Below are 23509 nucleotides of genomic sequence, written 5' to 3' on the forward strand. Positions count from 1 at the left end.
CTTGGGGGGGGGGGAATGCTGGGAGCAGGGTCTCTGCCCTTCAGTCACTTGTCTAGCCAGAGTGGGGGATGGGAGCGGGATGCAGGCACAGCTTGCTCCAGGCAGAAGGGGGCAAGCAGCAGCAGGGCAGAGCCCCCACTTCCAGCACTGCTGTGCCTGTATCCTGTACCCCTACATGCTGGCTAGCAAGTGGCACCAGGGCAGAGCCCCCACTCCCAGTGCTGATGAAGGCATGGCAGCATTGGGAGTGGGGGCTATGCCCTGCTGCTGCCTGAAGTGAGCCATGCCTGCATTGCCCACCACACCCCTGTGCCGACTGGGCAAGCGGCAGCAAGGCACAGCCCCCACTCCCAGTGCTGCCGCACCTGCATCCTGCACCCTCCTGCACCAGTTGGCAATTGGTGGCCGGGCAGAGCCTGGAGCGAGCTATGCCTGCATTGCATGCCCCCCGCGCCATCTGGGCAAGCGGCAGCAGGGCATAGCCCCCTTACTCCCCCTGCTGAGGCAGAGGCCAGCACAGCCAAAGGAGCCATGGGAGAAGCCCCCATGGCTGCCCTGCCCGGCCTCATTCCCTGCCCAGCCCAGCCTCCCAGCACTTTACAAACAACAACAAAAAAGCCCCACACTTACCGGCTCTGGCAGCAGTGACTGGAGCCTCTGAGGGCTCATGGCAGAGCCTCCTTGCACAGCATGGCACAGTAGGGGGCAGCGGAATCCAAATCACTGAATCACCAAATCTCTCAGAATGGGCGCCGAATCTTCTGAAGCCGATTCGGCCAAATCAATTCAGGACAGTGATCCAAATCTCCAAATCGAATCACTGTCCTCTGAACTGGCCGAATCAAAATCCAATACCTTCCTATTCACACAGGCCTACTATTTAGAAAAGCTGGACATATACAAGTCTATGGGGCTGGACACTATGCACCCAAGAGTACTAAGGAAAATGGCCAATGTGACTGTAGAGCTGCTGGCCATTATCTCTGAAAACTTGTGGTAGTAGGGAGAGGTCCCAGATGATTGGAAAAAGGCAAATATAGTGCTTATCTTTAACAAAGGGAAGAAGGAGGATCCAGAGAACTACAGAATGCTCAACCTCATCTCAGTCCCTGGAAAAATCATGAAGCAAGTCCTCAAGAAATTCATTTCTAAGCACTTGGAGAAGGAAGTGATTAGGAACAGTCAGCATGGATTCACCAAGGGCAAGTCATGCCTGGCCAACCTGATTGCCTGCTATGATGAGATGACTGGCTCTGAAAATGTGGGAAGAGCAGTAGACATGATATACTTTGACTTTAGCAAGACTTTTGATATGGTTTCCTACAACATTCTTGCAAGCAAGCTAAGGAAGTAGGGGCTGGATGAATGGACTGTAAGGTAAACAGAAAACTGGCTGGATTTTTGGGCTCAAAGGGTAGTAATCAACAGCTCTATGTCTAGTTGGCAGCCAGAATCAAGTGGAGTGCCCCAGGGGACAATACTGCACCTGGTTTTGTTCAGTATCTTCATCCATGACCTGGAAGATGGGATGGAGTTCACCCTCAGTAAGTATGCAGATGACACCAAACTGTGGGGGAGCAGCAGATACACTAGAAGGTAGGGCTAGGATTCAGAGAGACCTTGACACACTAGAGCACAGCTGGGCAATTATTTGGGCCCAAGGACCACATAGGGAGTTTTGATGAGCTGTCACGGACCAGGTCAGCACCTTCCCCACTCCTGAGCAACAATTCACCAAAACTCTCTATGGGCCTTTGGGTGGGCAGGAAGCAGTGTTTGGGAGCGTGACAGGTGGGCAAGGCTGGGATCATGGGGCTAGGCCATGGGGCAGTGATAGCTGAGGGCCAGGGCCTGGACCAAGCCGCAATCTGCTCTCTTCACATCCCTATCCTGTGGGAGTGGACGAGGTGGAGACGAGGCGTGTGTGTGTGTATATGTTGTGGCGGGGGGGACTGCCTGGATGCTAGGTCCTGGGAGCCAGCTGAAAGGGAAGGGAGCGAGGGGGAGGTGGGAGGTGTGTGCAGCAGAGTTCACTCAGGTGGTGCAGTCCGTGGCTGCCCTCATTGCACTCCACATGGGACTGAGCCCTGCCCAGGGCAGCCTGCACCACACTCTTGCCCACACCCACTGGCTCAGCCCTGACCCTGGCCGGTGTACAGGTTCTAGTGGACCTGTTCCTGGTGTGGCTGCAGCCAGTCAGGTGCTGCTTTGCTCCCCTTGCTTCCTATGGTGGCTCCTCCTCCTGTTCCTTCCTCTGTTATGCCGCTCCAAGTGGGGGAAAGCTTCAGCCAGACAGCTGCTGCCTCAGCACGTGCGACTCTGGCTCTAGCTCCCAGTTGCCTTCCACTTACTGTGCCTGCCTGTACCAATGAGTAGTCACCTACAGGTAGGCAGTGAGTGGAAGGCAATCAGGAGCTGGAGCCAGAGCCCCATGCACTGAGGCAGGAGCCACCCAGCTGAAGCTCCCCACTGCTTAGAGTGGCACAGCAGGAGCAGGAGGAGCAGCAATTGGAGGCTAGAGGAGAAGAAGAACACCTGGACAGTGGCAACCGCACCAGAACAGCACCACCAGAAACTGCACATACTGGTTGAGGCCTGGGCCAGCAGGCATGGACGGGAGCATGGTGTGGGCTATCCTGGCAGGAGTGTGTGGGGCTCAGCCCCATGCAGAGCACCATGAGGGGAGCTGTGGGCTGGATGCAGTCAGTTGGTGGGCCAGTGTGACAAAGCAGCTCTAGTGTTCTGTCACTTTAAGGGCTGGAGCAGACAGCCGCCAAGTGGCTGACTGCGGTGGCCATTTTCAAACTTAGGCCAGAAAGGCAGCAGTCTGGGCTGAGCAACCAAGGAGGCAACACTGGGCTGAACTGCTTCTAGAACACTTCGGAGGTAAAGGGTGAGGCTACGGGGAAGACCAGGTCCTGGACATGACCTGAAAGTGTACCTTGCTGGAGAAGGGTGGCCTGGTGGAGATACCTGTGGCGGAGTAGCTCCCCAGAAATGCCAAGCCAGTTACCTCCCTGATGAAAGGAGATGAGGGGCACCTGAAGACCCCAACCTCCACATCCCTGGTGGGTTTGATCTACACAGGGGTAGCCCAGGTTCATGGGAGTCCTGAGGCAGGGCCCAGGTTGGTGGAGGGTGTCGGGCTGTCACCGTGTAAGTGTGTACACCTCGACGTCCTGCTGACATTCACTGGCCCCTTAAGGCAGCTGGGCCCCTATGGCTGAGCTGGAGGGGATTTGACGCCCCTTCTTTTCCCGCCTGCCATGACTTTGATGATATAAGAGATCTGAAAAAGGAAGGTGGTGACTGCCTGTCTCCTGCCCAACTCAATCAAAGGGACTGCCCTGCATCCCGGGGCCGAACTCTGGGAGTAAAGAAAGGACTAGCTTGGAGCCAACTTCCTGATTCCCTCTCCTTTTATTTACTTATTTTTTTGAAAGAAACAAAAAGAGTCCCTGACCTTTGGCCTCCTCAGCCTCAGGGATCTTCCAGGTCTGGTGCTCTATTGCCTGGGGTCATTACCCCAGACTCTTCTATGATCTGCTCTTCCCACCCAGGCCTCTTCCCTGTGACCTTCAAACCGTGCTGCAGGGAACCAGATTACTGGCGAGTGCCGCTACCGTGGCAGGGGATTCCCTCGGCCGTCATCAGTTAGGGTGGATGCAGTCTTCGTGGCTTGGGATCTTGCCGGCCCGGCTTTGGCTATGAAGGCTTCTAGGGCTTGACCTCCTGCTCCCCTTTCCATGGGCAGGTGCCCGTCCTCAGTCCGGACTCTCCAACCAGCTGGGGAATGTCCACAGGAGGTGAAAGAAAAAAAAACAATGGAGAAAAAAAACCCACCGCAGTGGGTGGTTCAGACAGTGGGTGGTCCACCGCCTCCGCCACTCCCAGGGGCTATCCCCAGATTCCCCTCCAGTGCCCGACCTCTTCCACCCTCCACTTCACTCCTGCGGTAAGGGTGCCACCGCCGCCTTGGCCTCAGCCCAGAGGCTTACCCACGCTTCTCCTTCTTCAGCTACTCGGCCTTGCTCCTTCAACTCCCCTCTGGGTCCGCCCACGGCCTCTGGATATAGCCCATGCTGCCAATTGGCCCCAATTCGCTTCACCTGACGTGGAGGTACAGCTGAGCCCAGTGCGGCAGGAACTCCCGGTCTGCAGAGTAGACGTCGCCATGTGAGGTGGTTCATGTCCCTGGCCAGGGATATGTCCCTGGTGAGTGCCCTCCAGGCTCTCAAAGAGGGACCTGGAGCAGCACCCAGACTCCCAGTGAGACCTGAGGTTGTAGAGGCCCTACGAGGGGGCCAGGCACAGCTGCGGCCACCTGAGCTCCACGGGATGGAAGACCCCAGAGGAGCCCCAGTGAGGGGGAACCGAGGGCTGGGAGCCCAGTATGGGGGGCCAGGGGCCCAGTGTGTGTTGTGTATGTTTGTTTGTCTAAAGGAAGAACCCAGTGGAAACCACTGGAGAAAACATCTGCAAGGGCGCTGGGACCTGGAGCTTCAGTGGGGAGTGAGAGTCCCACATGAGATTCCAGAGCTCAGGTCCTAGTACTACCTAGCTGGAGGAAACATCAGTGAGGCCTGGGACACGTGTAGCGGTGGTAGGAGTGTGTACTTATCACCCACAGCCATTGGGGCGCACAAAGGGCAGCCTCCTACCTACTTAACATCACAATCATTTATTAACAAGGCGTAGCAGATGAACAAGGTGGGCAGTTTGCCCAGAGACAAGGGCAGGGCCATACTAGTACCAGGCCTAGAGGCTACTCTTGTCACAGCCAGATCCGGCCCATTTGTCATATTTTGCCCACTGCTGTACTAGAGGATTTGACCAAAAGAAATCTCATGATTCAGTAAGGACAAGTGTGAAGTCCTGCACTTAGGATGGAACAATCCCATGCATCAGTACAGGCTGGGGACTGACTGGATAAGCAGCAGCTCTGCAGAAGAGGACCTGGGGTTTACAGTGGACCGTAAGCTGAATATGAGCCAGCAATGTGCCCTTGTTGGAAAGAAGGCTGACAGTATACTGGGCTGCACTGGTAGGAATGTTGCCAGCAAATCAAGGGAAGTAATTATGCCCCTCTATTCTCCACTAGTAAGGCCACATCCGGAGTACTGTGTTCAGTTTTAAGTCCCCCACTACAGAAAAGATGTGGACAAGTTGGAGAGAGTCTAGTGGAAGGCAATGAAAACAGTTAGGGGGCTGGGGCACATGACTTAGGAGGAGAGGTTGAGGGAACCCCAGAACCGGGCTTATTTAGTCTGCAGAAGAGAAGACTGAGAGGAGATTCAATAGCAGCCTTCATCTACCTGAAGTTGGGTTCCAAAGAGGCTGGAGCTAGATTGTTCTCAGTGTTGGCAGGTGACAGAAGAAGGAGCAATGGTCTCACATTGCAGCAAGGGAAGTTTAGGTTAGATATTAGGAAAAGCTTTCTCATGAGGAAGGTAATAAAGCACTGGAACAGGATACCCAGATAGGTTGTGTAATCTCCATCCTTGGAGGCTTTTAAGACCTGGCTACACAAAATCTTGGCTGGGATGATATAGTTGGGGACGGCCCTACTTTGAGCAAGATGTTGGACTAGATGACCTCATGAGGTCCCTTCAAATCCTAGTTTTCTATGATTTTATGATTCTATGAAATCTTGTGAACCTCATATGCAATCTCTTGTAGAATTTTTGAAACAGTATATTTTTGGTTAGACTGTGAAAATCTGCAATGCAGATACAATTTCAGTGCAGATCTCAGGAGTCTGCAGACAACTCTATACTTTACTCTAGAATGGGTAGTTCAGAACATAACTGCACAGGCAATAATTTGTATTTATCACAATAAAATACACTAGTTGGATGAGGAGGGTATTTATAACCCCTTAATTCCGAGAACCTATAAATGGCACAGTTTATATTTGGTTATTAAAAACTCAGCAGATATAGTGTTAAATTCCTGGTCTCAGGACTTAGGTGCAAATAAACTTGCTTCTTTGTAAATCCCAACTCTGTATTAAACCCCTTACGTAGTTGGCTCTTATCCAATGAAAAAGCATTCCTTCTGTATGGAGTATATTAGACTAGAGAGAGAAATATATGCAATCTCCAGCAGCAGGAAGTACTTCATAAAAGCCACACGTTGACCCAGAGCATGTTTCAATGGAAATGCAGCTCCTCCAGTAAACAGAGGTCAGGTTTTTTGTTAATCTGTTCTGTTTTCCAGAATCCCTTCCCCTGTTCCCCCCCCCTGGAAGCTCTGGGAAATAACTCCACAAAGACTGCTTCAGAAACCTCCTCACTGTGGAGTCTGTGTTAGATGGCTAGCTATACAGATGCTCTTTTTTTCTTAACTCCTTGGTTAGTGGGACTCTGTCATAATGAATTCTTCACTTTCCATTAATTGTTCATTATATCAGAGAATCAATTTATTATATTTTGCCAAATAAAGGATGTTAAATAATGCTAACAATCATTATAGAACATAGCAGTAGATATTTTTCAAATTTCCTAATTGTTTTGAAAAATAAGGAAACTAAATAGTAAACCTCTCTGGAGGCCTCAAAAAAGTTCAAAAAGCAGTACAGATGAGGTTAACAGAGCAGTACAGATGTCAAGCATTCAAATCTATATCTGAATTTATAAATACACTACTATGATTAGAAAGCTAAGTTTATCAAATGAAATGTCACAGCATGATTAAAGATGCATCTCTTTCATTCATCTATAATTGTTTGAGTAAACAGATTCTTCTTCCCTTCTGGGTCAAGAGTTAAATGCCTGCATTCAACATGAAGTGTGTCTTTATAAGTGCAAAAACAAATGTTATATAAAAAGGCTAATGATAGACCTTCATTTATTTTATCATTAATTAAGCCAGTGTAATAAAGGATTCTAGACATTTAATTTGAGAGCACAGTCCATAAAAATAACAAATGAGATGCATAGATAAAGACAGCATACTTGTTTTCTATGTAATGCACAATTACTTAGAAGTTAATTATGTCTGACTCTTACTTGTATGCTTCCTATAAAAGAGCAAGCCCGATCATATTAATCCTCTAGACTGATTGGCAAATCTTCCTTTAACAAGATAAAGGACTGAAATATCATCTCTCAAGAAAACATCCACTCTGCTGTTACAACAAACAGCTGACCCTTCTGAGTCTGTGACCTTTTACTGTTCTCTGCTGCCTCAAGTAACCTGTTGTATCCCTGGATTTGTGGCCCTCCCTTCATACCTGGGTGGGCTTTTAGCTTTGAGGAGGGTGCCTAAAGCCCTAGCAATGAGAAAAAAAATACAAACAAAAATTACCCCTTTGCCCTTAAACAGGAATCTTGCAATACTGTGCAGTCTGGAAAAATGCACCAGATTTACAGGGTAGATAACTTTCTAATTTGTACAGCCATTCCAATGACATAACTTATAAATTTAAGGCCATAAATGCTGGCTATCATTTATGCACGTAAGTGCTTTACTCTTTGTGAACCTCTCAACTATGTACATTGTATTAATAAATGAATATTTATATGTGTTCGCATAGCCTGTGCCACTGGCAATACCATAAGCTAAATAAAGGCTCCTCAGACAAACAAGTCTCATGTTGCTTCCTGAAGTTTGCTAAATCTGAGCTTTGGGAGGTCACCAAAGGAAGTCAGTCACAAAGATATAGCCTTTGCATAGAGAATACCCTGTTCTGACACAAGAAAAATGAGTATGAAGAGTAAACTAAGAGGTCATAAGCAGCCGGAATAAATCTCTCAGAAAGCAGGAATTCCAGTCATTTAGTAATGAGCAAGGCTGAACGCAAATGCCTGATTCTGGCAATACCTACACAGATGCTTCTCTTCACTCTTACAGTTAGTCTAACTGACTTGTACAGGGCTACCTGAAGCAACAGAATGTGCTTCCTAGGCTTTATAATTTCTCAGCCATGGCAGTGGCAGGACATAATAGTTCTCACCCTCTCTGATTCTGCCTGTAGCATGTTTTTAGTTTTGTATTCATACTACGTTTTGTAGTTGCAGTATGTGTGCACAGGGATCTACTTGAAGTGCATGGAGTTAAAATAAAAATAGCAGGCTACTTGCAGCGCACAGCATCATGTTCATGGTCTTTTCATGGAAAGCTTCCTTCTCTCCGCTGCTGATTGGCTGAGAGACCCCAGCAGCCCTGCCCCTCACTGCTGATTGCCTGAGAGGGCTGACTTTCATGTGGCCCCACCCCTCACCACTGATTTATGGAGAGGACTGCCCTCCATGCAGCACCCTTGCTGCTGATGGGGGGTGGGGAGCGCAAAAGGCAGCACTCTCAGCCAGTTTGTGGCAGGGAGGAGGGGGTGGGTATCATCTTGGCTGCTTCCCTTTATGCCAGTGGTTTCCTCACCCCCCCCCACCCCCCTGGTGGGCTGAGAGGCTAGTCCCACTGGGGAGCCAGAATTTAATTTTAATAAATTCCCCTCCCCTCAGCAATTCCACAGAAAATTAGAGGAACCTGTTTTTGCAGTGATCATGGAAACTGCCTGTTTCACAGTTTCTGTAAAAGTTGCAAATTTCCCTATATATGAAGGACTGGAGTGGTGGGACTTTGTGAATGGAGGAAACGGGACTCAATGACCTATTAGGCCCCTTCTAAGCCAGAGGCAGGAGAAGGTTTTTGCCACGTACACTACAGTTTTATTGGATGAGTCGGTATAAATAGGCAGATGTAAGAAATATCTGATATGCTTCTAAAACGCTCATCTCTTCAATATGTAAACACCTTCCTTATTTGATAGATGAGGAATTCTCGAGTTGAATAGGCCTCCTAGATTTCACCAACTGCTGGAATTATGGGGGGGTGTTTGTTGTGGGAGTTTGGGGGGGGGGGGTTGTTTTGATGTTACCTGAAAACAGAGTATTTGGAAAGTTGGATTTGATCAGGTTTTAATGTACTTGAAGTTTCCTTCCTATGCCTGCTAAAAACTTGAGAACACAGCTTGCAATCAAGAGCCAAGTTAACTGCTGTTCTAGAAGGAAACTGCTGATCAAGACAATAACTAGATCTGGCCTATCACACAGCCTCAAAAAAACTGATAATAGGATACAGAATCTAAATTTGAGGTAACTGGATCATTTTGGCACAGGGTAACAGTTGTAAGTTACTGCCAGCAAGTTTTGAAATTAGCTCTGTTTCTTTCCTTTGAGGGGAGGTAAAAATCTTGTCCATATACTACTGCATTTTCTTGACTAAATGATAAGCCCTCCATAATTAGATTCTATATATAGAAAACTTAAATTTCTTAATTTTCCAGATATAAAATCTAATTATTGGAGGTTTTGCCTTTAAATTTTCCCCCTCCTACTGCTACAGCAAGGAGAATATATCAGATACCCCCCCTTGCCCTCTGCCTTCCCTCAGCTTCTTCTCCCTCCAGAGCTTTTCCCCTCTCCTTACCTGTCAGACCCTGCTGTCTCCAAGCACATGGAAGTGAGGAGAAAATTTGAAAAGTGTCCTTGAAATAAACATAGCTGTAGTAATTTACACATAGTACCCATAGACTTAGTTCATCCAGAATTGATACATTTTACCTTCTTGGAAAACGCAAATTTTAGTACTCCAGAAACACACTTTTACATAGTACTTTAGCACCTACTTTTTTATTTATGTCTTGGACCAGATTAGCTCCAAATTCTATCAACTCTACCACCAGCAAGTGTCCTATCTCAGACTTTTCAGCTACTCCCAAATCCATGGCAAACATCCTATATGTAAGCTCCAAGGAGTTCAGATGCCCCCTACCCTCACTTGTCCCTAACTAAAAGACTGAAGGAGCAAGGCCTTGGAGTTCAGATGCCCCAAACTCATTTGCCCCTAGCAAAAACACTAAAGAAGCCAGCTAAAGGAAACACCTGAGAGAAATTTCCCATCCCCAAAAACTGTGTAGCCAAGATCCTCTCATGAAGAGACTTTAGCAGACAGCACAGGACTTTACCCTCAACTACAGTAATCCAAAGCTAAAGAACTCTTGATTTACCCTATAGTCCCTTAAAATGGGCCCCACCAGAGTCAACAATGTTTAAAACCCTGGTGAACTCACAGCTTGGCGTTGGGGGGTGTTCCAGATACCGACCACAAACGAGCCATGTGCTAATTAGTCCCCACTTATGACTGGAACTGGGTGCTCTTGTAATAGTTCCTAGGATGCTCCAAAAATCTATGTGCAGTTGAGGCATATAAAGGGCAACCTGGTCCCATTTCACCTCATTGAGTGTGGGGCCACAGTAATCGTATGTGACAGGGGGACTCTGAGTGAACTGTTTGGGGCCTCGTTTGGTGCTGTTTGCCCAGACATTTAAGGCTGAAGAAACAGGAATCATTGATAAAGGAAAAGAAAAGTATGGCTTAGCTGTGGGAGTGAAGAGAAAGTCAAAATGCACCCAATGTAGTGGCTCACCATGACTTGGAAAAAAGCAGGGAGAGGCCTCTGTTCAATGGGCATTAGCATGTATCTTATTCAGATAAGCAGCACTAAACACAAAGGAGGGTCAGGGATGGGATCAGTCCAGGTGCTTTTCTGCTGTGACTAAAGGGAAGATCCCCCTTCCTGACCTCTGAGGCCAAGTCCAGATGAGCATAGACATTTGGTTCCCGGGGAACCACTAGCAGTGGGACACCTTGTCCCTAAACACCTGTGCCACGTGCCCTCTCGTGTATGGCAAGTTATCCCTGGTGAGGCAAAGGAGGCTAGGGCCAGCACAGTTGTGAGCCAGGGAAAATGCAGCTGCATCGCTCCTCCAGCTTGGAGTCTGGCTTGGCCAGCATGGCTGTGGCTTCAGGCAGTGCATACTGTCCCTGTATGTTCTGCCCCGCTTTTTTTTTTTGTGCAGGATTTTTTGACCCCTGAATCTCCAATGGTCAAAAAAAAACCTCCCACGCTACAAGGTAGCAATGCAGGAAACTCCCAAATATGTGGTGTTACAGACAGGTCTGTGGTGCAACATACTGCACAGCCGTGCTCATCTGGACATGGCCTCTACATGCAGAAGGGGGTGGAGACCTGTCCTTGCACTGCAGGCAGGGCCTGCTACCAGTGATCTCAGCTACATGCCTCAGTGTATTGAGATAGGGGATCTCCCCCAGCTTCCTTCTTTGGCCCATTGGTTAAGGGCATACAACACCCAGGGTATCCGAACCCCAAAACCTCCTAGCTTGGGCCTGCACATAAGATGCCTACGAGGGCTTTGGAAGTAGCTGAAACCCCAGGCTGATGCGTGTAGGAGGGAAGATACTTGCCAGCGGTAGTACCACGTGGATTTGAACACTGAGGTCTGCTCAGTTGATGACAGGTTTCATAACTGATTTGGCTAATTTGACCTGGAACCCCAAATTTGAAAAACAAAACAAACAAACAAACAAACAAACAAACGGAGGGCACTTGCCCGTGGCAGTGTCACACACCAAAACAAACGAGTTCTGCTCAGTTGATAGACTCGGGCCTGGTCTGTCCTGAGACAGGACATTAAAAAAGAAAAACCCTCTCTGCTTTCCCTCTCCTGCTCCTTCAGCCGCGGGGCTGGGGGCTAAGGCAGGGGGCGGGCACCACCCGCACGTGCCCTGCACCGCAGCGGGCCGCGGCCTACCTGGCTCCGGCACTGCCCGGCCCCCGCGCTGGCCACGTCCCCGCCGCGCTCACTTGCCTAGGTGCAGAAGACAGCCAAGGCCGCACACGCGCACTAGTCGGGGCGCCGCTGTGTGACTGAGCTCACGTACAGCGGCGGGGCGGGGCCAGGGCGGGCGGGGGGCGGGCTTCGGCGGGCCTCGGCCCTTATAAAGCCCCCACTGGGCTATCCTCTCTTGTCTGTGACGGGCTCGGGGATTGTAGCTGGAGTGCGTAGCAGCCAGGGAGCGCAGCCCCGGCTTGACTCGGTTCCGCCTTTGTCGTCGCCTTGTTCCAGGTGAGCGGCGGCCGCCTGCGGACTCGCTCTCGTCGCCGGGCGGGGTGGTGGGAGCGCTTCGGAGGCTCCGCTTGTGGCTGGCTGGGGGGCGGTCTCCCCACAGCTCCCGCTCCCCGGGGCAGGAGGCGCCGGACCGCACTGTGCGCAGCGCTCCGTGCCCCGTGGGGCTGGCGGGAGAGCGGCGCTGCCGGGGCTGTGCTCTGGGATACTAGTGCTGGGCCCGCGGGGCGGGGCGATACGTGGCAGTCGTGCTCCGCCTCCGCGGCTCCCGCTTTCTTCCCTCGCCTTCTCTTGTTTCTTCCCCCCCCCCCCAATTTGGGGTGAGGGGTTGCCTGAGACGTGGGACTTCTCCGCCTTGAGATCCTGCGGCCCTGTCCCCTGCCCGATGGGAGGCACGAAGTGCTGCTTGTGTCCTCCTAGCTCACCCCTGAGATCAGCTGGCCAGTGTGGAGAAGATGGGGCAGGCAGCGGTTGGGGCAGTCACCCCTCTGCTTCCCTTCTCGTCCCTGGGTTTTGTGCCTTGTGGGTGAGGTAGTTTGACTGCTGGAAGTGAAGCAGCTTACCTCTGTGCAAGACACTGAGTTAAACCCCTCTGCTCACTGCTGCTGACAGGCGGCTTGCAATGCTGCTGTACCTCACTTCTGCTGTGGGAGTCTGCTTTAGGTTCAGCCTCTTGAGGCTTAATGTAGTTGGGAATGAAAGTGAAATATATACAGATAAATTTGGTGATGTGGGGAAAAGAGCTTGACCACAGTGGTGGCAGGGGAATTGCCCTGGCCAGGGTAGTAAAACTAGTGGAGGGTTGCACCCTTGTCTTCTTGCAGACAGGACTCCCTATGAGAGCCTCCTGGCTAGCTTCCCACTAGCCAGCTTCCAGCTACACACCAACTTTATGGAAATGAGACTCCTCCCATGGTTGCTCCTGCAGCTGTACAGCTGAGGACAAGCAAAACTCAGGGGCAGCAAAACCCCAAGTCTACAGGCTTGGGCCTGCACGTAGGAACCCTGTCAAAGGATTTCAAAGCATCTGAAGCCCCAGGTGGGGGTAGAGGATGTTTGCTGATAGAGCAGTGTATAGTTCTTGAATGGCTCATAGACTTAGAATTGATTTGACTTTGGACACAGTTTTCCTTACATGTTGTTTCATGAGCTTAAGAAAACATTCCTATTTTATGCTTCTATACTGCAGTCCTCCCTAGGCATTCTGGTGTGACAGCTCTGTGCAGACCTGGTGTAAATCTGACTGCATCCAACTGTCTTCCAGAAGTGACTTCAGTATGGAAGCCCTAAATATCCTCTCAAAGAGGTTACTGAGAACCCCTTGATTACTTGCTCTCGTTCACCTGAATGTCTTGGGGAGCTGCCTGCCTCCTTGGGAGGAGAGAGAAGAGTTCACACTTCTGTGTCTGTGTGGCTTACTGCCTCTGGCTGATGCTACCATATTAGAAAAAATAGATTTAGAGTGGGGGTTAAGGATGCTTAAAACTGGAAGCCTTCAAAGATTTTTTTCCTGTCAAGATGCTAATAAATGGAGGAAGCTATCTCAATAAGCTCTTAAGGTACAAAGAACAAAATATACTAAGTTTAACTTGGAGAGAAACTTTCAGAGTAAAATACACAAATGCAGAAAATGTACTTTTGGCCTACCCTGCAGACAAACCTATCTAACTGGGATGGAAATAAGTCTAAGGGCTTTCTGCTGGTTCAAGATGTAAGAGTCTGAGTAAGATAGCATCACCCTCATACTCTGTTGGGTTTCTGGCAGGGGTGCCTCCTGAGTCTGGGGGGGGTACAACTTGTGGGTGAGCCCATGGGTGGGCCAGAAGCCCCATATCCCCCCCTATACTTCTGTGCTGCAGCTTAGTGCCCCCCAGAGCTCCCCCAGCCTGCAGAGCAAAAAAAGGAGAAAAAAAAAAAAAAAAAAAGAAAACTACCCTGTCCTGAGGGGGGCTGAGTTGGGGGGCCAATCTCGAGGTGGGCATGTGCCCCCCCCCCCCCACCAGTCACCTGTGGTATCTGATCCAATTCTGCAGTTCCAGCTGAAATATTTTTTGATTTGGTTACCTTGGCTTTCTTTAGACTGTTACAGTAACAGGAGTTGATCTAAATCTTGCTCTTCCTGTGATTTGTCTACACCGCAACTGAAGGATGTGATTGCAGCACCAGTAGGTGCAACCATGCTACTGTTAATCTTGCTCACACTGTTAACAAAGACACTGAAGGTTTAGTGGCATAGATTTCAGCACAGGCTGACCCAGCATGCTGAGGGCAAAGGTGTATAATCTGCTTACTGTGCCAGAGTTTGTGCCCCTTCATCTTCACTTGTTAACAGTGCTGCACAGATGTGCTTGCTTTTGCTGCAGTCATGGCTTTTGCCTGCGTAATAGACGAGGTGAAATGTGTAACTTTTTTCTTTCAAGAACTTAGGCAGTGATGTCTGAGATGTTTGTTTCTTGCTGTGTGTCTGTGCTTAGATAACAGGTTATCTGAACTGTTATGAATACAAGGACTTGCAAGGAAAAAATCCTTGGTGGTGTGGGGGGGAAAGAAAATATAGGAAGATAATTTATCTTTTGCTCAACTCCTTGAGTTTGCAATTATAAGTCACAGTGGTGCCCTCTTATGATATTTGGGAGTGGATAACTTTTTTTTTTTTTTTTTAGTTATCTGCAACTCCAATTAAATGTTGTAATAAATGTCTTCTGTAATGACCAGGAACCCCCAAACTAGGAAGGTTTTAGTTTTTAAAGTCTCTAGATGGAATGTGGAGTAAGAAAGAACCATGGCAAGAGATGCTTTCTGACTTATATTCTTGCATAGTGGGAGTCTTCATCTTGCTGATATTCTAAAAATGTCTGCAAGGAGGAAATGCAAGCCTGCTATAAAAACACTAGATATAAATTATAATATCTTTTTCATGTGTTGTAGGGAGAGGAGAAGAAAGGAATCCTCTACAGAGACAGAAGTGCGGAAGAGGTATTAGGAAGTGATCTTATGCATATGGGTGTTTTGTTTTTTGCTTTTTCTTTTTTTTTTGTGGTGACTTATCCCTAGTGTACCAGTTTGAACTTTAAGGTAAAAGTAAGAACACAGCATAAACAAAAATGGCATGTTGAAACGAAGTTCTTGTCATTTGTACAAAGTCTTGCATGGGCTGCCTCTACTTATAGAAAAGAGAAGTATTTCAATTATTGCGCAAAAAAAAAAAGCTGCATTACACATGCAGCCAAAGCTACTTGTTTAGAGGATATATAACTTGATTACCTAGTTTCAACGGTTAGTTTAAAGGTTCTAGTTCCAGATGGAAAAGGAAAACCCCATAGACAGAGAACTTTTCTATACCAATTTCCAGAATGCCTCTATCTCCTGGTAGTACCAGGAGAGGGAACATTAGTGAGGTAAGGACTCTTGCTATAGTGCCAATATTTTGGGATGCACTGACTAGTTGCAAGTAAATGCAAGTGCTGGGTCCATATACAAATTCCTACAGAAACAAAAAGGTGGGAATAAAAATGATTTGGTAACTGATAACAGTGTGTATATGAAAACGCCTGTTTTGGCATTGAAATAAAGTGGGTAAGTGGTTGAGAGGGCAGGGGTCAAGTTAGGGTTGTTAAAGAAAGCAACTACATTTATTTTACCAAGTCATTATGTGAACAACTACTTTGAAAAGTCTATGAACTAACAATGATTTAGTTACTGTGATTTAATGTGTGCTAGCCCCTAATAGAGATGTGAAGGGAGCTTGGTTTGTTTTTGGTTTTTGTGGTGGGTTGGTTTGTGTGTAGGTTTTTTTTGTTTGGGGGGGGGGGGTGTCGGTAAACTTTCATGATGCAATAAAATAAAACACTAACTGAATATACTGAATCTTCAAAATGTGAGGGCCTTTAGGGGCTCTTAACTTGCCTGTCATGCAAAGGGGAAGATTTGGATTTGACTGGAATGTCTAGTTATTTCAGTGGTAAAAGCAACCCAAAATATCTGTCTAAGTTCTCCTTCATACACCATATGTGAGTGTGAAAGCCTAATTAAAGGTGATCAAGAAAAGGCTTTTTAAAGTATTATATACTTTCTAAAACCAAAATGCTAGCGGAGAGTGTAGAATACGTCCCATGTTCTGTGTTGCTTATTTGAATCAAAGTAAAAAAACTTAAATGCTTAGTTTTTGGTGTAGTTACTCGCTGTAAAATACAGTATAGTACATGTAGTCATCCATATAGTACAGTAATTTGTCTTTAGAGCTTTAAATCATGTCTGACAGGTGATGCTTATTGGCCTGAGACTTCCACTGCCTTGAAGCTTGAAGTGACTCTGTAGATAAGCCTTCAGGGCTTCTGTGCCTTAAGTTACCCAGTTATCACTTAGTAACTTAATCACTTTTCCTATCCCATGCAGGGTTGTGGTGAGGACCAGCACATTTAAAAGATGCTTGGGTGTTACATTTTTCTCATTCTTGGCTGCCATTTATGTAAAGTGAATTAAATTCAAGTCTATCAAAGGTTAAAGTAATGTGAGCACCTGATTAAGTGCTCCAAGGGAAAAGCTGTCTGGAGATCAGATGGAGAAGACCTGTGAAGGCTGCAGAGTTCTACTGTTTAACCCACACTGAGGAAAAAATCAGTTTTAATTGGCAGACTCCTGCCAGTTATGCACATCTAAAAGCCAAGGTGGTTTTTAAACACAAATAAAATTCAGTTAATTAAAATACTTTTTCTTGTTGCTGATCTAGTTCTAATTTCTTTCTGATTGTTGCTGTTTTTAAAAATTTGACTTGCTTCCAGAAAAACTGCTGAAACTTGTCTGAGCGTAACTGCTTGGCTGAACCTGTTTTAGAGGAACTGGCTGAAATGTATTGGGGGGGGGGGGGACTAGGGATGCTGAAGCTTTAAAATTAATATAGGAACAGAAATTTATTATTCTCTTCTAAGTCATTATTTTTTCAGTAACCCATCCACACTCTTCTTGGTGACTACACACTCAAAACACTGAAGAAAAATAGTCGGAGGAAAACTACTAATACTGATACTTTTTGATGACATTCTACTAGGAACTGGGGCGAAGGGAGTAGATGGGATTACGGTTGGCCTCATTTATTCTGGATACAAGAAGTACTTCACAGTTGCCTTGGTGAAACAAAAATCATAACCTGGTTTGCAAAGCAGAGCTGTATATAAATTAGGAATGTTATAAATGCAAACTTGCAGGTAGTCTGACTACTGTTTTCCTTAAGTGTACTATAGTCTCCTTCAGATTCAAGCTTCCAAAATAAGACTGAACAACTAAAGCACAGTATATGTATAACTCTTATATAAAAGTGAACCAAACCTGCCCTTGAATAATTTGAAACAGCATGCATTGCCTATCCCAACAGCTGTCAAAGAAACCTACATTTCATCTCAGTCTCTTCTTAAGTGGTATCTTGTTCCTATTCCTGTAGTCACTCTTGCTAGACACTTCTACTGATCAAAAACCCTGCAAAACTATATAAGCCTTATGGAACATCAGGTGCTATCCACAGACTTTAACTGAACTCCTGTCTCTTGTACGGCAGATTTTTGCCTTCTGTGTTCAGACTGTCAAACTCACCCTGTATTTTCCTTTCCATGGCAAGACACCAGGTTCTGTGGATGAGGGGGGAGCAGTAACTGTGACTATACCTTGATTCTTGCCCCACAAAAAAACAACTAACTTTTTTGCCACAGTCTTGTATCATATTCTCATTCGATGAAAGTATTGAAAGGCAGATCTACAACTAGCTAGATCATCCTGTGTCACAAGTAGTCATTACTTGTGACACAGGATGGCTTGATGTCTAGTGGGGAGGAAGGAGCGAGTAGAGTTCCTGAGGAGTCTGTCCTCAGTTCACTAGTGTTTTAATATCTGTACCAGTGATGTAGATCAAGAGTACTCAACCTCTAACCCATGGCCAAATACAGCCCACAGAGCCATAGCATCTAACCCCTACGGTTTCCCATGGGTCAGGAAATTTGGTGGTGGGGGAGCACTGGCAATTTAATGTAGCCACCCTCCTCTTGCTGCCAAATTCCTAAACCCTAGGCCCTGTGGTGGGTTGGAGCCAAACAGTGCACCCTTCCCTCTGCAGGCTCTCTTCTGGGGCTTGGCCCCACTCACTGTTTTCCCCTGCCCCACAACGGGCTAGGTTGGGGCTGCATCAAGCCTCATTCTGTCCTTGTGGGACCAGATCAAATTCCCTCCCCTCTGCTAGGGCTAGGTTGCCTTTTACCCCCTGCCCCTACCCCATGTGGCCAGATAGGGTCCCACCATGCCCACCCCAGGCACTGGATTGGGACACCCCAGCTGGATCCAGTCCACAGACAAACCAAGCACTGCCCTTGTGGCCTGCTATGCAAAAAGGTTGAGAACCACTAATTGAGAGGATAGGATTCAGTGCCCACTTAGCAAAATTACAAATAATTCCAACTTGGGTGGAGTTTTAGGCCCCTGGAGGGTTGGGTTACAACTCAGAATTACATTGATAAGCTAGATAGGTAATTTGAAATCACTCAAATGAAATTCAGTAAGAATAAGAGCAAAGTCCTGAACTGGGGTCAGAACAATCATGTGGAGAGATGCAGACCTGAGAGTGACTGGCTTGGCTGTGGTACTGTAGAAAAGGATCTCTGGTTTCCAGTGGACCACAAGCTAAATACAAGCCAACAGTATGCTCTTGTTGCAAAAGAGTCTGATAACATACTGGGTTGTATTGATAGGCACATCACTTGCAAGACAAAATCCTCCTGCTCTTTTTGGCACTAGTGAGGCCTCACTTGAAGAATTGCATCCAGTTTTGGACCTGGCACTTTGAGGGAGATGCAGACAAATTTGAGTCCAGAAGAATGACAAAAATGGTTAGAGGTCTTGGAAAAACTATATGTTAGGACATGTTGAAAGAACTGGGAGTATTTAGTCTGGAGAAGAGAAGACTGAGATGGGGTTTGCCCATGTCTTCAAATACTTGAAGGCTGATGATAGGATGGCTGAACATAGATGATTCTCTTTCTTCACAGAGGCCAGGACTAGGAACAATAGTTTTGAATTCCGGCATAGGAAATTAAGGTTGGATACTGGGGAAAAATATTCTCATTCTGAGGGTGGTTGCACCAGAACAGGCTACCCAGAGAGCTTCTGGAAGCTCTGTCCATATACAATTTTGTTGAATCATGAAATTTTTAAGACCAGGTCAGACCATCACTTGACTTGCAATGTTTAGGTCACAGATGATCCTGCCTTGAGCAAGGGGTTGGATTAGATAATTTCCAGAGGTCCCTTCCAGCCCTGTGTTTCTACACTCCTATACTGAAGGAAAAGTGGGCTGGAATAGGAGATTATACTTCATTGAGGATTCTTACTCTTGATGTGCCATCAGTCATTCATTAAAAGAAACTAAACTCACAAGTGCCATAGTGCTCAGCCTTTTGAACCTGTGGGCTAGATGAGTGGCACAAGGCCAGGCTGTGGGTTGGGCCAGACCATGCTTTGGCTGGCCAATGTGCACCAGGATCAGGACACTGCACAGCCCCCATGCACCAGGGTCAGGATTCTGCACTGCTTCCACCTGGTTCTGTGTGGTGAGATCAGACTCTGGGGCCCCACGTTGCCCCTGCCAGGTCCCACATGTTGGAATCAGGCTCTGGGGCCCCACACTGCCCTTGCCCCATCCTCCATGAACAGGCCCAGCACTGCCCCTGCTTTTGCTCCATCCTGCATGGTATTACCAGGCTGTGCTGACCCCACCCAATCTCACGTGCCTGGACTGCAGCCCCATGCTGGGGTCTCGTGCTGGGATTGGGCTCTGGGGCCCCATGCTAGCCCTGTCCCATCCTGCATGCTGGGATTGGGGCCTAGTGCTGCTCTGTGTGGCTGATCTAGCACGCAGGGCAATGGCTCACAGGACTTACCATGGCACTGGAGGCCAGGGGTTGAGCACCCGTGCTCCAAAATGATCTAAATCTGTTTATGGCATTTCCAATTACTACTCTGCAGTATTTTAGCTAAGCTTTATTTTTCTTGGTGTGCAGTCTACAATTGACTTCTGCAGCTGGTTTGGAAATCATATAACTTAGTAACTGTTCTGAGGCAGGCCAAGCCTTTGCTGCCCTGTGGCCTGAAATTTGCATCTCTAAATGTGAGTCCCAGCAGGGAGGAAAGTCATCTGGGCTGGAAGTGGCAGATGTCGGGATTCCTGTAGAGGCCATATGGGTTTCCAGCTAAAGTGACTGGAAAGGGGAAGGTTTGTATGGACAGAGATGTTAGAGGAGGTAGTGAAGTTCCAGCTCGGACCAGGAGCTTTTAGGGAGGCTGACTGACTTTTGGAGAAAGGTGTAAAGGAAGATATAACTGCTACTAGAGTGCACTAGGTGGGCTCTCTCATTGAGAGAGTCTGTCCCATTTAATTGGAAAAATCTTAGCAGAATTGCACAGTGCAGAAAGGAGATCAGTCTCTATTACTATTATTTCTAAGAAATGTATTTAATTTTGGTTTAATATTACAAAAACAGAACTCTCTGTAGTTTTTCTTTTCATTGAGTATAGTGTACTGAATGAACACTTTGTGAATCCAAAGGATTGGTTAGTCCAAAGTTAGCAAATATTTGTTGTGTGGTAGAACTGCTTATGCTTTGCAGTCGTACAGCTTACTTGCTTTACTCAGGTACATACATAGGAGGTGTTGAACTTCATTGGAAATAAAAATCCCCTAATTTTGCCAATTGTGTTAGGAGTCCTAAAGAGCTACTTCTACTCTGAAGATTTTTCTTTTGGTACTGTGGGGACTTCAGTACATGGGTGTAAATTCCTATGAATAAAAAAAAATGAAAATGAATCTTTTGGAAAGCAGATTCATTTCTAACATATTTCCACTGAAATTGGTTGAGTAATATTGAGGAATAAGTTAGTGAATAAAACTAACTTTAAATCTGGCATGAATCAGTTCAAATATCATGGAAGTTCCCAGGATTAGTTAATTATTTTGTAGTGTTAAATTTCATGCTGAGTTAGGGTATGGACAAATGTTCATTTTAGGTGTTGTAAAGTGGGGCAGAGAGAACCACTGTTTAGGAGCTTTTAATAGCTATTACACTAATGGTTATTTCTGCGTGATCTTTTAGAGATGCAAGTGAGCTAAATCAGGATAAGTCTGAGGGTTGATGAAGAAAGGGTTAAGTGGAGCACTTTTGCTACACTTGTATCACTACAGAATCATACAGGTTCTGCATCATAATAGGTTATAATATCCTTTGATATCAGCACAGTTGATTGCATGGTCAATCAGTACAATTGTTACAGATTTAAAAGGCAATAAAAAGAAATTCTACAAGTATGTCAAAAGTAAGAAGCCAAAGGAGCTACGGGTCCTTTACAAAATGCAGAAAGCAATCTAGTTGTGCATGATGCAGGGATGGCTGAAGTATTTAATGTCTTTTTTACATCAGTGTTCACAAATTAAGGACAGCTACCAGATGAGAGCAAAGCCTAGTTGTCAACAAAGATGGGAAAGGGGACAAAGCCTAGGATAGTAGAAGAACAAGTATAGGGTTTGCTTAAAGAAGGTAGATGCTTTCAAGTTGGTATGGCAGGAATGAATGCACTGTACAGTGCTGAAGGAATTGGCTGATGTAATTTAAGACCCACTAGCAGCTGTCCTCTTTGAGAACTTGTAGGAGTTGGATGAGGCCCTGGATGATGCAAATATCAAGCCCATCTTTAAGAAAGGGAAGAAGGAGGATCTAGAGAATTATATACGATTAGCCTGACTTCTGTACCTGGAATAGGTCCACAAAGAATCTATTGTGAAGCACCCAGAGGAGAACGGGGTGATCAGAACAGGAGCAGCCAGCATGGATTCACCAAGAGCAATTCTGCCTGCCTGACCAACCTGATTTCATTCTGTGATAAGGTGACAGGCGCTGTGGTTAGGGCGAGAGCAGCTGTGATACAACTTGACTTTAGCAAGGCTTTTAACACAGTCTCCTATGACATGGAGTGGCCTAGTCAGGGGCCATCCTGCCTTGCACAGGGGGCTGAAATAAATGACCTTGTGAGGATCCTTCCAGCCCTACTGTCCCGTGTTCCTGTCTATACCCTAGAAGAACCAGTGTAAATTAAGTTAGTTCTGCAGAACTGTCGCATCTAAAGTCTGGTCTAAACTACAACATTTTGCCAACAGGGCTGTCAGCTAGGGGTACTGGAAGATGCATCTCCAATTTAATATAGCTGTGTTGACCACTTTTTCTCAAGTATGGTTTGTCACTTGGGGAGATTCTGTAGATATACCTGCAGAAATGTCCCTTCTTTTCATATCTATTGCATCTTTGTTCAGGGCTTTGCCAGGTTTGCTGTAAGTGATAGAAGTACCAGTGTAATACTGAGGTGGGGAAGAGGAGAATTGCAGGGCTCCCTTTGTAGGATTTTCTCAATTTTTTTTTGTGGAGCAGGTGGGAAAGGAGGGGGGCTAGGTTTTCCTGCTTCCTTGTGGAGGTGTCAAGTGCTCAAGCCCCCTAATCTTAGATCTGTACAAAATTAAGGAACTGTGTAGGTGGTGTAGGGAACCTCTTTTGGATGTGGGTCGGAGTGACTTCCCTCACATCAGACATGCTTTGGCAGGTGGGTGGTAGGACCTGGCCACTCCTTGTCTATGCGGCAGCATGAGTAGAGCACCCATAGCCAAAGCCCTGCATCTGCAGGTCAGATCCACTGGTTCTGCAAGCCATTAGTTGCCGACTCCCGATGTCTGGGACTGCAGTCACTGTGGTGCTTTGCTGGTGGTTGTGCCTTGCAGCACTTGCACAGTTTCCAGTAGCAGTTCCACTGGAGCTGTCCTGTCTGCACTGTCTGTCACCTATTCTGGGCCCCTTCTGTGCTCCACAGACAGGTGTCATAGTTTCATAGTTAGTAGGGTCAGAAGGGACCTGAGCAGATCATCAAGTCCAACTCCCTGCCATGGCAAGAAAGAGTACTGGGGTCAAACAACCCCAGCAAGGTGTCTATAGAACTAATTTTTTTATTTGAGATCCTGCCCAGGACTGGGTGTTGAAAGAAGGGAGTAAGACAGTTTTCTTCCTACTCTGCTTCTCTCACTTTCTGCTCTGATCACATTGAAAATGGGGTCCTTAAGGGTTGGATGCATAGATACTCTTCCACCCTGCTGATGAACTTGAGTGGACATTTGATTGCCTCTCTGTCTTTAAACTATTTTTCAACTTCTACACTGTTTTATGCAAAACAATCAGCTTAAAGTACTAGAGGTGGACAACATGCTGGTTTGTACTGTAAACAACCAGTACTGTTGACTCTCTTTTGTGACAGAAAATCACAGACATTTCAGTTATCTTCAGCCCAGAAGTGCAGCATGATGCCTGAGCACCCTAAGTGCAGCAGTGTATGGGTAGGGTAGCGTCATTGGCTGTGCTGCTGGCAGCATGACAGTGGCTGCTCTGGCAGGGCAGCTGCTCTTACTTTTTCAGTATTGCGTCCCCCCTCTCCCCAAAGTATTAACGCAAGAATCAGTCACTAGACACCGGAACAGGAGACTTCTAATATGCTGTCCACAATGGATTGAG

The 23509-nt window shown here is 46.9% G+C and overlaps 2 protein-coding genes across 5 annotated transcripts in view; one reads left to right on the forward strand and one right to left on the reverse strand.

The window, feature by feature from the left end:
• Positions 1 to 11673, reverse strand: part of NUDT13 (nudix hydrolase 13) — a 24745-nt gene extending 13072 nt beyond the window's left edge. The window contains exon 1 of one of the 2 annotated variants that reach the window (XM_019507786.1): positions 11616 to 11673. The gene's annotated coding sequence lies outside the window, so the exon portion shown is untranslated. The remainder of the gene's footprint in view (positions 1 to 11615) is intronic. The other variant, XM_019507787.1, reaches the window with a different exon arrangement.
• Positions 11674 to 11842: 169 nt separating this feature from the next.
• P4HA1 (prolyl 4-hydroxylase subunit alpha 1) overlaps positions 11843 to 23509 on the forward strand; it is a 59619-nt gene continuing 47952 nt past the window's right edge. For all 3 annotated transcript variants that reach the window (XM_019507783.1, XM_019507784.1, XM_019507785.1), the window contains exon 1: positions 11843 to 11930. The gene's annotated coding sequence lies outside the window, so the exon portion shown is untranslated. The remainder of the gene's footprint in view (positions 11931 to 23509) is intronic.

The sequence above is a fragment of the Gavialis gangeticus genome, unplaced genomic scaffold, assembly GCF_001723915.1.
Source record: "Gavialis gangeticus isolate Ggan-Ray unplaced genomic scaffold, GavGan_comp1, whole genome shotgun sequence".
NCBI classification, from domain to species: domain Eukaryota; kingdom Metazoa; phylum Chordata; order Crocodylia; family Gavialidae; genus Gavialis; species Gavialis gangeticus.